This window comes from Anastrepha ludens, unplaced genomic scaffold (assembly GCF_028408465.1).
Source record: "Anastrepha ludens isolate Willacy unplaced genomic scaffold, idAnaLude1.1 ptg000022l, whole genome shotgun sequence".
Classification (NCBI taxonomy): Eukaryota; Metazoa; Arthropoda; class Insecta; order Diptera; family Tephritidae; genus Anastrepha; species Anastrepha ludens.
This window is the reverse complement of record NW_026530033.1, coordinates 262501-275857: the sequence shown is the minus strand read 5'-3', so window position 1 is coordinate 275857 and position 13357 is coordinate 262501. Positions and strand designations below refer to the sequence as shown.

At 38.8% G+C, this 13357-nt stretch overlaps 2 non-coding genes and 1 pseudogene across 2 annotated transcripts; all 3 read left to right on the top strand.

Moving 5' to 3' along the window:
* The first annotated feature begins 2858 nt into the window (after positions 1-2858).
* Positions 2859-4849, top strand: LOC128870721 (small subunit ribosomal RNA). The gene has a single exon (XR_008455457.1). It is a non-coding gene; the product is annotated as a small subunit ribosomal RNA (ribosomal RNA).
* A 576-nt stretch (positions 4850-5425) lies between these two features.
* Positions 5426-5606, top strand: LOC128870706 (5.8S ribosomal RNA). Its single transcript, XR_008455443.1, has one exon. It is a non-coding gene; the product is annotated as a 5.8S ribosomal RNA (ribosomal RNA).
* Positions 5607-6048: 442 nt separating this feature from the next.
* On the top strand, positions 6049-8820 carry LOC128870685 (large subunit ribosomal RNA; annotated as a pseudogene).
* The last annotated feature ends 4537 nt before the right edge of the window (positions 8821-13357 follow it).

Here is a 13357-nt window from a genome sequence, read left to right as displayed (position 1 = left end):
CATGGACAAACAAAAACACTCACGGTGAAGGCATGTGAAATATATGAAAGATAATCAAATCGAATTTATATGAAACTATATTCGATTAAATGTATGAAAGTAAAATTTAACAAAATTTTGCCCATACATTTTTCACAATGCGTTGTGTACATTGTCAGAAACACTCACGTGAAGTCAAGTGAGATATCTATGAAAGAAAATCAAATCGAATTTATATGAAACTATATTCGATTAAATGTATGAAAGTAAAATTTAACACAATACATTCATTTGATAAACTGAATAAATATATAATAAAGACATTTGAAATATATGGAAAATATCATCATATATATAATTTATTATTTTAATATATATTTGGTTAAATCGATGATATTATTGAAATATATAAAATTTGAATATTGAATTATATGAAATCAAACTGAAATGTATTTAATTGAATTTTTCCCATACATTTTACACAATGTGTGGTGTGCATGGCAAAAAACACTCACGGTGAAGGCATGTGAAATATATGAAATATAATCAAATCGAATTTATATGAAACTATATTCGATTAAATGTATGAAATTAAAATTTACCACAATACATTCATATGATAAACTGAATAAATATATAATAAAGCCATTTGAAATATATTGAATTGTATTAAGTTAGATTTTCACCATACATTTTTCACAATGCGTTGTGTACATTGTCAGAAACACTCACGGTGAAGGCAAGTGAGATATATATGAAAGAAAATCAAATCGAATTTATATGAAATTATATTCGATTAAATGTATGAAAATAAAATTTACCACAATACATTCATATGATAAACTGAATAAATATATAAGAAAAACATTTGAAATATATTGAATTGTATTAAGTTAAATTTTGCCCATACATTTTTCACAATACGTTGTGTACATGGACAAACAAAAACACTCACGGTGAAGGCATGTGAAATATATGAAAGATAATCAAATCGAATTTATATGAAACTATATTCGATTAAATGTATGAAAGTAAAATTTAACAAAATTTTGCCCATACATTTTTCACAATGCGTTGTGTACATTGTCAGAAACACTCACGGTGAAGGCAAGTGAGATATATGAAAGAAAATCGAATCGAATTTATATGAAACTAAATTCGATTAAATGTATGAAAGTAAAATTTAACACAATACATTCATATGATAAACTGAATAAATATATAATAAAGACATTTCAAATATATGGAAAATATCATCATATATATAATTTAGTATTTTAATATATATTTAGTTAAGTTGATGGTATTATTGAAATATATAAAATGTAATTGAATTATATGAAATCAAACTGAAATGTATTGAATTGAATTTTTCCCATACATTTTTCACAATGTGTGGTGTGCATGGCAAAAAACACTCACGGTGAAGGCATGTGAATAATATGAAAATATCAACATTTAACTAACCAATGATATTGAAGCATATAAATCGAATCATAACTATATGAAACACGAATTTGAGTTATGTTAAACTGGTGATATTGTGGATTTATTCCTAGTTTTCCATACGTTAGTTTAAATAGAAACAATTTTCGAATATGTATACATATATGAAGAATTTATATTCTATACTAACATATTATGGAATGTAACTATTGATTGTTGCCTTGGCATATTGGTGTATTGTGAGATTTCATTCATAGTTTTCCATACGTTAGTTTAAATAGAAACAATTTTCGAATATATATACATATATGAAGAATTTATATTCTATACTAACATATTATGGAATGTAACTATTGATTGTTGCCTTGGCATATTGGTGTATTGTGAGATTTCATTCATAGTTTTCCATACGTTAGTTTAAATAGAAACAATTTTCGAATATATATACATATATGAAGAATTTATATTCTATACTAACATATTATGGAATGTAACTATTGACTGTTACCTTGGCATATTGGTGTATTGTGATTTTATTCATGGTTTTCCATACGTTAGTTTAAATAGAAACAATTTTCGAATATATATACATATATGAAGAATTTATATTCTATACTAACATATTATGGAATGTAACCTTGGCATATTGGTGTCATTGTATTTTATTCCTGGTATTCTATAGTTAGTTTAAATAGAAATAAATTTTTGAATTCAAAATTTTATATTCTATACTAGCATTACATAGAAATTATCCTCAACTGTTTGTTTCTTGTATACATACAGGAAATTAAACAGATGAAGAAAAAAAAAAACAAAACAAATAAAAATTATAAGAAAAATTAAATTTTAAATAAAAGAAAAAAGGAGAAATTTTTTCAATCATATATATATTTATGATTAAAAAATAGAATTATGGAATTATTAATTTCAATTCAGAGAGAAAAATTATGTAATATATGAAATTATTACATTAAAAATGCATTTGAAGAAAAAGTAAAATGTTATTAAAAATGATACATTTGAAAATTGGCAAATATTAAGAAGAAATATCGTTCTTATATTTTTATATAAAATATATATAGAGAACGAAAATTCTTTTTCATAAAAAACGGTTTTTGAATTCTGATAAGAAAAGCTAAAGGGGTCGGCGGGAGCGCACATTGAACGAAAGAAAATGAAAGAAAAACACAACAAAGAAGAAGACCAAATAAAATACAAATATTTTATACAAATAAAAGCACATTATTAATAAATAATAATAATAATAATAATAATGATGATGATGATGATGATGATGATGATACATAAATTGTGTTATTAAAATTACGTTCTATTGTATGTGCGTTTTCCCCTTTACTTTTTATATACACCGTAATTTATGAAATTTTCAAATATGAAAAGCAAAGAAAAATATATAAACAAATATATATATTATTCTGGTTGATCCTGCCAGTAGTTATATGCTTGTCTCAAAGATTAAGCCATGCATGTCTAAGTACAAACAAATTAAAAGTGAAACCGCAAAAGGCTCATTATATCAGTTATGGTTCCATAGATCGTTAACAGTTACTTGGATAACTGTGGTAATTCTAGAGCTAATACATGCAATATAAACACGGACCTTATGGAACGTGTGCTTTTATTAGACTAAAACCAAGCGATCATTTGATCGTTAAATTGGTTGAACTCTAGATAACTTGCAGATCGTATGGTCCCGTACCGACGACAGATCTTTCAAATGTCTGCCCTATCAACTTTTGATGGTAGTATCTAGGACTACCATGGTTGCAACGGGTAACGGGGAATCAGGGTTCGATTCCGGAGAGGGAGCCTGAGAAACGGCTACCACATCTAAGGAAGGCAGCAGGCGCGTAAATTACCCACTCCCAGTTCGGGGAGGTAGTGACGAAAAATAACAATACAGGACTCATATCCGAGGCCCTGTAATTGGAATGAGTACACTTTAAATCCTTTAACAAGGACCTATTGGAGGGCAAGTCTGGTGCCAGCAGCCGCGGTAATTCCAGCTCCAATAGCGTATATTAAAGTTGTTGCGGTTAAAACGTTCGTAGTTGAATTTGTGCTTCATACGGGTAGTACAACTATATATTGTGGTATGTACATTACCTTATGTATGTAAGCGTATTACCGGTGGAGTTCTTATATATAATTAATACAATGTATTTTTTATATATTCCTCCTATTTAAACCTACTTCAGTGCTCTTCATCGAGTGTTGTTGTGGGCCGGTACAATTACTTTGAACAAATTAGAGTGCTTAAAGCAGGCTCCAAATGCCTGAATATTTTGTGCATGGAATAATGAAATAAGACCTCTGTTCTACTTTCATTGGTTTTTAGATCAAGAGGTAATGATTAATAGAAGCAGTTTGGGGGCATTAGTATTACGACGCGAGAGGTGAAATTCTTGGACCGTCGTAAGACTAACTTAAGCGAAAGCATTTGCCAAAGATGTTTTCATTAATCAAGAACGAAAGTTAGAGGTTCGAAGGCGATCAGATACCGCCCTAGTTCTAACCATAAACGATGCCAGCTAGCAATTGGGTGTAGCTACTACTATGGCTCTCTCAGTCGCTTCCCGGGAAACCAAAGCTTTTGGGCTCCGGGGGAAGTATGGTTGCAAAGCTGAAACTTAAAGGAATTGACGGAAGGGCACCACCAGGAGTGGAGCCTGCGGCTTAATTTGACTCAACACGGGAAAACTTACCAGGTCCGAACATAAGCGTGTAAGACAGATTGATAGCTCTTTCTCGAATCTATGGGTGGTGGTGCATGGCCGTTCTTAGTTCGTGGAGTGATTTGTCTGGTTAATTCCGATAACGAACGAGACTCAAATATATTAAATAGATGCTTTCAGGATTATGATGTTGAAACTTATATAGCCTTCTTTCATGCGTACATCTTGAATGTACAAGTGTTTGAATGTGTTTATATAAGTGGAGTCGTACCTGTTGGTTTGTCCCATTATAAGGACACTAGCTTCTTAAATGGACAAATTGCGTCTAGCAGTAACGAGATTGAGCAATAACAGGTCTGTGATGCCCTTAGATGTCCTGGGCTGCACGCGCGCTACAATGAAAGTATCAACGTGTATTTCCTAGACCGAGAGGTCCGGGTAAACCGCTGAACCACTTTCATGCTTGGGATTGTGAACTGAAACTGTTCACATGAACTTGGAATTCCCAGTAAGTGCGAGTTATTAACTCGCATTGATTAAGTCCCTGCCCTTTGTACACACCGCCCGTCGCTACTACCGATTGAATTATTTAGTGAGGTCTCCGGACGTGATCACTGTGACGCCTCGTGTGTCACGGTTGTTTCGCAAAAGTTGACCGAACTTGATTATTTAGAGGAAGTAAAAGTCGTAACAAGGTTTCCGTAGGTGAACCTGCGGAAGGATCATTATTGTGTTCCATATCCGTAAGAAAAACAAACAATGCCAAAAAAAATAAAAACAAAAACAAACAAAAGAAAAAAAAAAAAAAAGAAAAAAAAGAAAAATTTATAATTATTTTGAATCCATATTCTTTTTATTCTTTTTCATTCAATTTGTTATCCATCAATTATATCATATTAAATATAATATGGATGGTACATTTTGTAATGTTTTTTCTTATTTTTTCTTTTAAAAACCTTTAAACATGAAAATAGAAAGTTGTACTTATTATTCATTTGATTGAATGATAAGTTAATTTGTTCACAATAACAAAAGTGGTATATATTTATTAATATATTTATATATACATAAAATGATTAAAAAAAATACAAAATAATCAAACATAATAAATACCACCACTGTATTATTGTTGAACTAAGACATTCGCAACTTAATAAAAATGTTTAGAGTTAAATATATTTGATATATATTATTGAAAGAAAATCAATTTATATATTATTATTATTATTATTTAATTTTACTCTTTCAATTAATATATGCAAAAAAAAATTGACATTTGTTATAAATAAAAATAAATAAAAAAATACTCTAAGCGGTGGATCACTTGGCTCATGGGTCGATGAAGAACGCAGCAAACTGTGCGTCATCGTGTGAACTGCAGGACACATGAACATCGACATTTTGAACGCATATCGCAGTCCATGCTGTTATGTACATTAAATTAAATTTTAAAGTACTGCTTGGACTACATATGGTTGAGGGTTGTAAGACTATGCTAAATAAGTTGCTTATTCTTTTATAAAAATAATTGAATTTAAGCAAATGTGTATATTATTGGATTTTAAATAATTCATAATATTAATAGCAAAAAAATAAAGATTATATAATGAATTTTTTATTTATTATATATATTCTTAAAAAAAAAAAAATCCTCTCAAATAAAATGAAATAAAAATTTTGAATCTAAGTATTCTCTTTAAAAAATTTTCATATTATTTATATATATATAAAATATTAATTTATATATGTAATTAAAGGAGGAATGTCTAGCATAAAAATTAATTTTTTTTTATTCTAGAATTGCCTCATTTTACATAATTATTATTTATAATATATATTTATATAAAAGGAAAAAAAGAAAAATAGAGATGAAAAGATGATATAATTATTTATTAAATTGTGTGAGAAGATAAAAAATATTTTAAAACAACCTCAACTCATATGGGATTACCCCCTGAATTTAAGCATATTAATGAGGGGAGGAAAAGAAACTAACAAGGATTTTCTTAGTAGCGGCGAGCGAAAAGAAAATAGTTCAGCACTAAGTCACTTTGTCTATATGTCAAATGTGAGATGCAGTGTATGGAATATCTTAATATCTAGTATGAGAAATTAACGATTTAAGTCCTTCTTAAATGAGGCCATTTACCCATAGAGGGTGCCAGGCCCGTATAACGTTAATGATTACTAGAAAGATATTTCCAAAGAGTCGTGTTGCTTGATAGTGCAGCACTAAGTGGGTGGTAAACTCCATCTAAAACTAAATATAACCATGAGACCGATAGTAAACAAGTACCGTGAGGGAAAGTTGAAAAGAACTCTGAATAGAGAGTTAAATAGTACGTGAAACTGCTTAGAGGTTAAGCCCGATGAACCTGAATATCCATTATGAAAAATTCATCATTAAATAATTAAAAATAATGTGCATTTTTTTCATATAAGGACATTGTAATCTATTAACATAATAAAGTATTTATCAAAAGATCATTGGTGATATTAAGTTTATTTAAATTAATTTGCTTTTTAAGCATATTAACATAGAATAAATACTAATGATTTGATAAAGTGTTGATAGATTTTATTATATATAATGCTAAAATTCATTTTTTGAATTTTACAAAAAATTTAATATCTATGATATTAATATTTATTTGTATGCATTTATATGATTAACAATGCGAAAGATTCAGGATACCTTCGGGACCCGTCTTGAAACACGGACCAAGGAGTCTAACATATGTGCAAGTCATTGAGTTATATTAAACTTAATGGCATAATTAACTTAACTTAAAAATATAATGGGATTAATTTTTAGTCTATTTTCTTAAATAGTCAATTAATTCAATCCCGGGGCGTTCCATATAGTTATGTATAATGATAATTTATTATTATTTATACCTCTAACTGGAGCGTACCTTGAGCATATATGCTGTGACCCGAAAGATGGTGAACTATACTTGATCAGGTTGAAGTCAGGGGAAACCCTGATGGAAGACCGAAACAGTTCTGACGTGCAAATCGATTGTCAGAATTGAGTATAGGGGCGAAAGACCAATCGAACCATCTAGTAGCTGGTTCCCTCCGAAGTTTCCCTCAGGATAGCTGGTGCATTTAAAAATTATATAAAATAATCTTATCTGGTAAAGCGAATGATTAGAGGCCTTAGGGTCGAAACGATTTTAACCTATTCTCAAACTTTAAATGGGTAAGAACCTCACCTTTCTTGATATGAAGGTTGAGGTTATGATATAATGTGCCCAGTGGGCCACTTTTGGTAAGCAGAACTGGCGCTGTGGGATGAACCAAACGTAATGTTACGGTGCCTAAATTAACAACTCATGCAGATACCATGAAAGGCGTTGGTTGCTTAAAACAGCAGGACGGTGGACATGGAAGTCGTAATCCGCTAAGGAGTGTGTAACAACTCACCTGCCGAAGCAACTAGCCCTTAAAATGGATGGCGCTTAAGTTGTATACCTATACATTACCGCTAAAGTAGATGATTTATAAAACAATTTCGATTGATTTATAAATTTTGAAACTTTAGTGAGTAGGAGGGTACAATAGTGTGCTTAGAAGTGTTTGGCGTAAGCCTGCATGGAGCCGCTATTGGTACAGATCTTGGTGGTAGTAGCAAATAATCGAATGAGACCTTGGAGGACTGAAGTGGAGAAGGGTTTCGTGTGAACAGTGGTTGATCACGAGTTAGTCGGTCCTAAGTTCAAGGCGAAAGCCGAAAATTTTCAAGTTTTTAATAAAAAAATATTAATAAAATTTATATATATATATTAAAAAATAATTAAATACTTGAATTATTTTGAACGAAAGGGAATACGGTTCCAATTCCGTAACCTGTTGAGTATCCGTTTGTTATTAAAAATGGGCCTTGTGCTCATCCTGGCAACAGGAACGACCATAAAGAAGCCGTCGAGAGATATCGGAAGAGTTTTCTTTTCTGTTTTATAGTCGTACTACCATGGAAGTCTTTCGAAGAGAGATATGGTAGATGGACTAGAAGAGCATGACATTTACTGTTGTGTCGATATTTTCTCCTCGGACCTTGAAAATTTATGGTGGGGTCACGCAAACTTCTCAACAGGCCGTACCAATATCCGCAGCTGGTCTCCAAGGTGAAGAGTCTCTAGTCGATAGAATAATGTAGGTAAGGGAAGTCGGCAAATTAGATCCGTAACTTCGGGATAAGGATTGGCTCTGAAGATTGAGATAGTCGGGCTTGATTGGGAAGCAATACCATGGTTTATGTACTCGTTCTGGGTAAATAGAGAATTACGATTCTTGTTCCCCGGATAGTAGTTACGTAGCCAATTGTGGAACTTTCTTGCTAAAATTTTTAAGGAATTATATCATTCGATATATATTCTTTTTAAATTATAACGATTATCAATTAACAATCAATTCAGAACTGGCACGGACTTGGGGAATCCGACTGTCTAATTAAAACAAAGCATTGTGATGGCCCTAACGGGTGTTGACACAATGTGATTTCTGCCCAGTGCTCTGAATGTCAAAGTGAAGAAATTCAAGTAAGCGCGGGTAAACGGCGGGAGTAACTATGACTCTCTTAAGGTAGCCAAATGCCTCGTCATCTAATTAGTGACGCGCATGAATGGATTAACGAGATTCCTACTGTCCCTATCTACTCCCCCCAGCGGTGCAGGGGTTAGAATATGCCCGAGGTAAGGTATGCCTGTCGTAAAAGGCGACTAAAATCTAGGTTTGCCAGTGCCTGAGTAGTATGGATGCTCAACTGGCAGAGTCTTCGGGTTCGATGTCTTACCGGAGACCTTAACTCGGTACCACGGGGAACAGGAGCCCTCAGAGTTCGCTCTGACCTGTTCTATGGGAACGGCCCTTCGGGGAGGTTTTCGTGGTGGCTGTGGTTGAGACCTAAAGCGCGGGTAGAGCTTTAGCTCGATGTAGTGTTGCAATTAACCGGGTGTCGGGACCCAAAGAACGGCAGAGGTATGGGTAGGCCTCGAGCCCTACCAAGGTGGTCAGTGTGTCCATGCCACACTGCCAATCGGTATCCTTAAATGCTTCGGCATTTTTGGGGCGCTGATCAACGCATTGTATTGATACGTTGTGCTTTTGAGCACCGTGGGTTCAGGCTGTCGCCAGCAGATACTCACGTTAAAAACACCAGACGATGATGTCCCTATCTACTCATTCTCAGTGTGACTGCTGAGGCGAACGGACGTGCCGTGTACTGTGCGCTATTTTTGTGACTTCGCTGTGTGCCTGTGTGCTTTATCCGCGTGTGATAACCGGTTGTATACAGTTGTGCGAGTGACGCTAAGTTTTGTCGTGGCTGTACCATAGCGGTACAGTGTTTACGATTAATTGCACTAGTGAGTGCCGTTGTGCGAGTGACGCTACTTTGTCGTAGCTGTACCATAGCGGTACAGTGTTTACGACTGATTGCAAGTGCCGTACGGTAGTGTTGTTGGACATTCCTGTGAGTGCCACTATACTCCGTACTATTGACACATAGTGCGTGCGTGTGAGTGCTGCTATATATAGCGTGAGTGAGTACGGTTGTGCTAGTGACGCCACTGTTCGCGTGGCTGTACATTGTGTACAAGTGTACCTTGTTGGTATATTGTGGGACGCTCAAGCGAGTGCCGCTATACCAAGTTGTTTACAACATTTGTGTGCCGCTAATTTTTGGCGTCTTTTTCGTGTGCGCGTGCCGTTACATTTCGGCGTGGGTGTACAGTGCGGGCGTACACTAGGTTTGTCGTGCTGTTATATTGCCATATTTGGCAACGGTAAAAAGGGCGTCCCCTTTTGTGCGTGGGTTGAGTACTGCGCTAAGGTTGAATACCTTGTGCAGGTGCTGCAAACAGAGCGTGCTGCGTTTTGCCTGCGGTCGAGCTCGGCGTTAGCTCCACCTTGGTCGACCCGTCCTTGTTCGGGGAACAGTGTTCCGTCCGGCAAGGCATTGGTGGTGGCCTTTGCCAGACCTTTGGTTGGCGCTGTGGGCTACGCCCTCGCGCTTTGCTTTGGCTCGCCGATAGGTGCAGCCGCTGTGTGCGTGCCTGTGCGGGGTTCATTCCTGCCGTACAGTATTTGCCGTCGCCCAAAAGGGACCCTATTTTTGTTGTTGCTCGGGAGGCCTTTTACCGGCGAATTCGGCAACCTTAGTGGTGGAGCTTTGGGCTATGCCCAAATTAGAAGGCTTGAGGAAGAGGGCGAACACCCCTCTTCCAAGCGGTTCGGCGGTGCCATCGTCGGCAATGGATGAGACGACGTCCGGAGAGGAGGAGGTGATTTTGCGGTCTCCTCCCCGTACTAAGAAGAAGACCGCTGGAGGTGCAGCGGTCCCGGTGGGTAAGTCGATTTTGAAGGTATCGAGTAAGTCGGGGGCGAGTGGAAGCGAGGGCGCTTCCGAAAGTGGAAAGATTGGGAGTGGGAGCAAGGGGCGGAAGACGGGGGAGAAATTAGGTCCAGCAGGGAAGCGGTTGGAGAAAATCCGCGGGGAATTGGGTGCTTCCCTGGAGGATTCGGGTACGTTCGGTGGGGGTGCCGAACAAAAGAAAGTTGGGCGGAAGTTTATGGGGCGCTTCAAGTCCATTGTGACGGCCTTTAGTGGTGCCGTCATAGACATGGACGGCGTCCCGAAAAGTGTGGCAAAAGACCTCCTTGGATACTCCTTGGAGTTTGAGGAGCTTTTTGTGGAGATGGTGGCGGAGATCGCCCATCTTCGTGGGCGGTTGGAAGCCACAAAGGTAAATAGGGAGGAAGCACCTCGGAGGACGGCTGGAGCTGCGCTGGCTGGTACAGCGATGATGCCGGCACCTCAGGCGCCTGCGCCTGTGTTGCCTGCGTTGCCGGTGCCCAAGCCAGTTGAGACCTGGTCGGTCGTAGTGAGGGGTAAAACCCCCACTACGTCCAAAGAGGTGATTAAAAAAGTGGTAAAGGAGGTAGGGCCTTCCATGGGGGTAAGGGTGCACGAGGTGCGCCCGTTGAAGGATGGAGGTGCGATTATTCGCACCCCATCAGTTGCTGAGAGGGATAACTTGGCGAAAAATGCCAAGTTTTCCGAGGTGGGGCTCGATGTGAGCATACGTCGGAAGCTGGGGCCTAGGGTTGTGGTCCAAGGGGTCCACACGGAGATCTCCCCTGACGAGTTCATGGGAGAGTTGTTCCGTTTGAACCTCAAGGAGTTCAGCCCTGGGTGCCTTGAGAAGGACGTGAGGATGATCAGCCGTCCTTGGAAGGTCAGCCCCGATGGGGTGACGAATGTTGTCCTTGAGGGAACGGACATGCTAATGTCCGCCCTCCTGGAAGCAGGTCGTTGCTACGTTAAGTGGTTTTCCTTCCGGGTACGGCCGGACCAACTGACGCCCGGCTGCTTCCGATGCATGGGTTTCGATCACAGGGTGGCAGAATGCAGAGCCAAGAAGGATGTCTGCCGGAGGTGCGGGCAGGAAGGGCACAGGAGTGCAGGTTGCGGCAATGCCCCGCATTGTCGCAACTGTGCATTTAAGGGCAAGCCAGCCGGACATTTGATGATGTCCACTGTCTGCCCGGTGTACTGTGCCATTGTTGCCCGTGCGAACGCTAGACATTGATGGTTGAACTATATCAACTGAACTGTCAGGGGTCTTATGCCGTGATGTGTGAATTGGGGGCGTGTATGTCGGAGGGGGGCTGCGGCATTGCCTTGCTCCAGGAACCATACTCCACCAATGGGGTGGTGAGAGGTCTTCCTGGGGGCTTCAGGGTCTTTACGGACCTTGGAGTCAATGCCGCAGTAGCTGTGTGTGAGCCAAGCTACTCTTGTGTAGTAGTTGACTCATCACAGTGGGGAGTATGTGTGTGTGTCGAGGGGGAATTCGGCAGAATGAATGTCGTCAGCTTGTACTGCAAGTTTGACGAGCCTCTAGAGCCCTACTTAAGATACATTGATGCGGTGCTACTACATGAGAGTAGCATTCCTGCCATCGTGTGTCTTGATGCGAATGCTACCTCCCCGATGTGGTTCAGCAAGGTATCCAGGCATAGTGCTGGATATCGGAGCCACGATCGGGGTGAGGTTATGAGCGAATGGCTTGTGGCGAATAACCTCCTCGTAGCAAACGAACCAAGCGTATGGTATACGTTTGAGGGGCCTAGAGGTGTGAGTGACATTGACGTGACGCTCATGAATGACGCAGCAGCGAGTAGGTTCGAGTGTAAATGGAGTGTTAGGGGGGGTTGGGGAATTAGTGACCATAATTTAATACAAATTATGGTTACTCCCCGTACCCCGCAGCTAGAAGGGGGGAGTCCATTGAGGCGATGGCGTACCTCGTGTACTGACTGGAACCGATATGGACATACTGTTAGGGAAGCGGTATTGGATATACCGCTTAGTGAGTTTGAGGAATTGGGGGTTGACGAGCAAATTGCTCGTCTATCTGAATGTGTCTGGGGAGTGAATGACTCAGTGTTTAGGAAAGCTAGGGCTGTGAGAATGAAAGGTGTGAAATGGTGGACTAGCGAGTTGAACTCAAAGAGGAGGTCTGTCCGGCGCTTGAGGCGGTTGTTTCAACGCGGCAGGCGGACCAATTCGGAGAATCTGTCTCAGCTCAAGTATCAATTTAGTGTAGGGATGAAAGAGTATAAGAAGATGCTTGTGAGAGTCAAGGAGGAAGAGTGGAGGAGATTTGTGGGGGAAAATAGGGACGACCCTTGGGGACAGGTCTTTAGGATCTGTCGGGGTCGTCGAAATGAGATGGCTAGCTCTCTTCGCGTAGGTGATACTGTATTATCGACGTGGAGAGAGTGCGCCAATGTTTTGTTAGGCGAGTTCTTTCCCAGGGCTGAGGTTCAAGTTCCTCCTGCACAAGAGGTGCCTGTCCCTCCACTAGACGTTGGGGAGTTGGATTATGCATTTGGCCTGGTCAGGTCTAAAAGGTCTCCAGGTTTCGATGGTTTGAACGGAGAGATGTGCAAATGCTTGTGGAAGTTCATTCCGGAATATTTGGTGGCCATTTATGATAAATGCATATGGGAGGGATATTTTCCACGCGAGTGGAAAGTTGCTAGGGTCGTTGTACTCTTGAAGTCGCCCGATAAGATCAGGAGCGATCCTCGATCTTATCGTGGTATCAGCCTCCTTCCAGTACTTGGAAAAGTGCTGGAAAGGGTTATGGTTGAGCGGCTTCAGGAGCTAACTCGGGGTGTTAGGTCGGATAGGCAGTATGGTTTTAGGAAAGGACGTAGTGTAG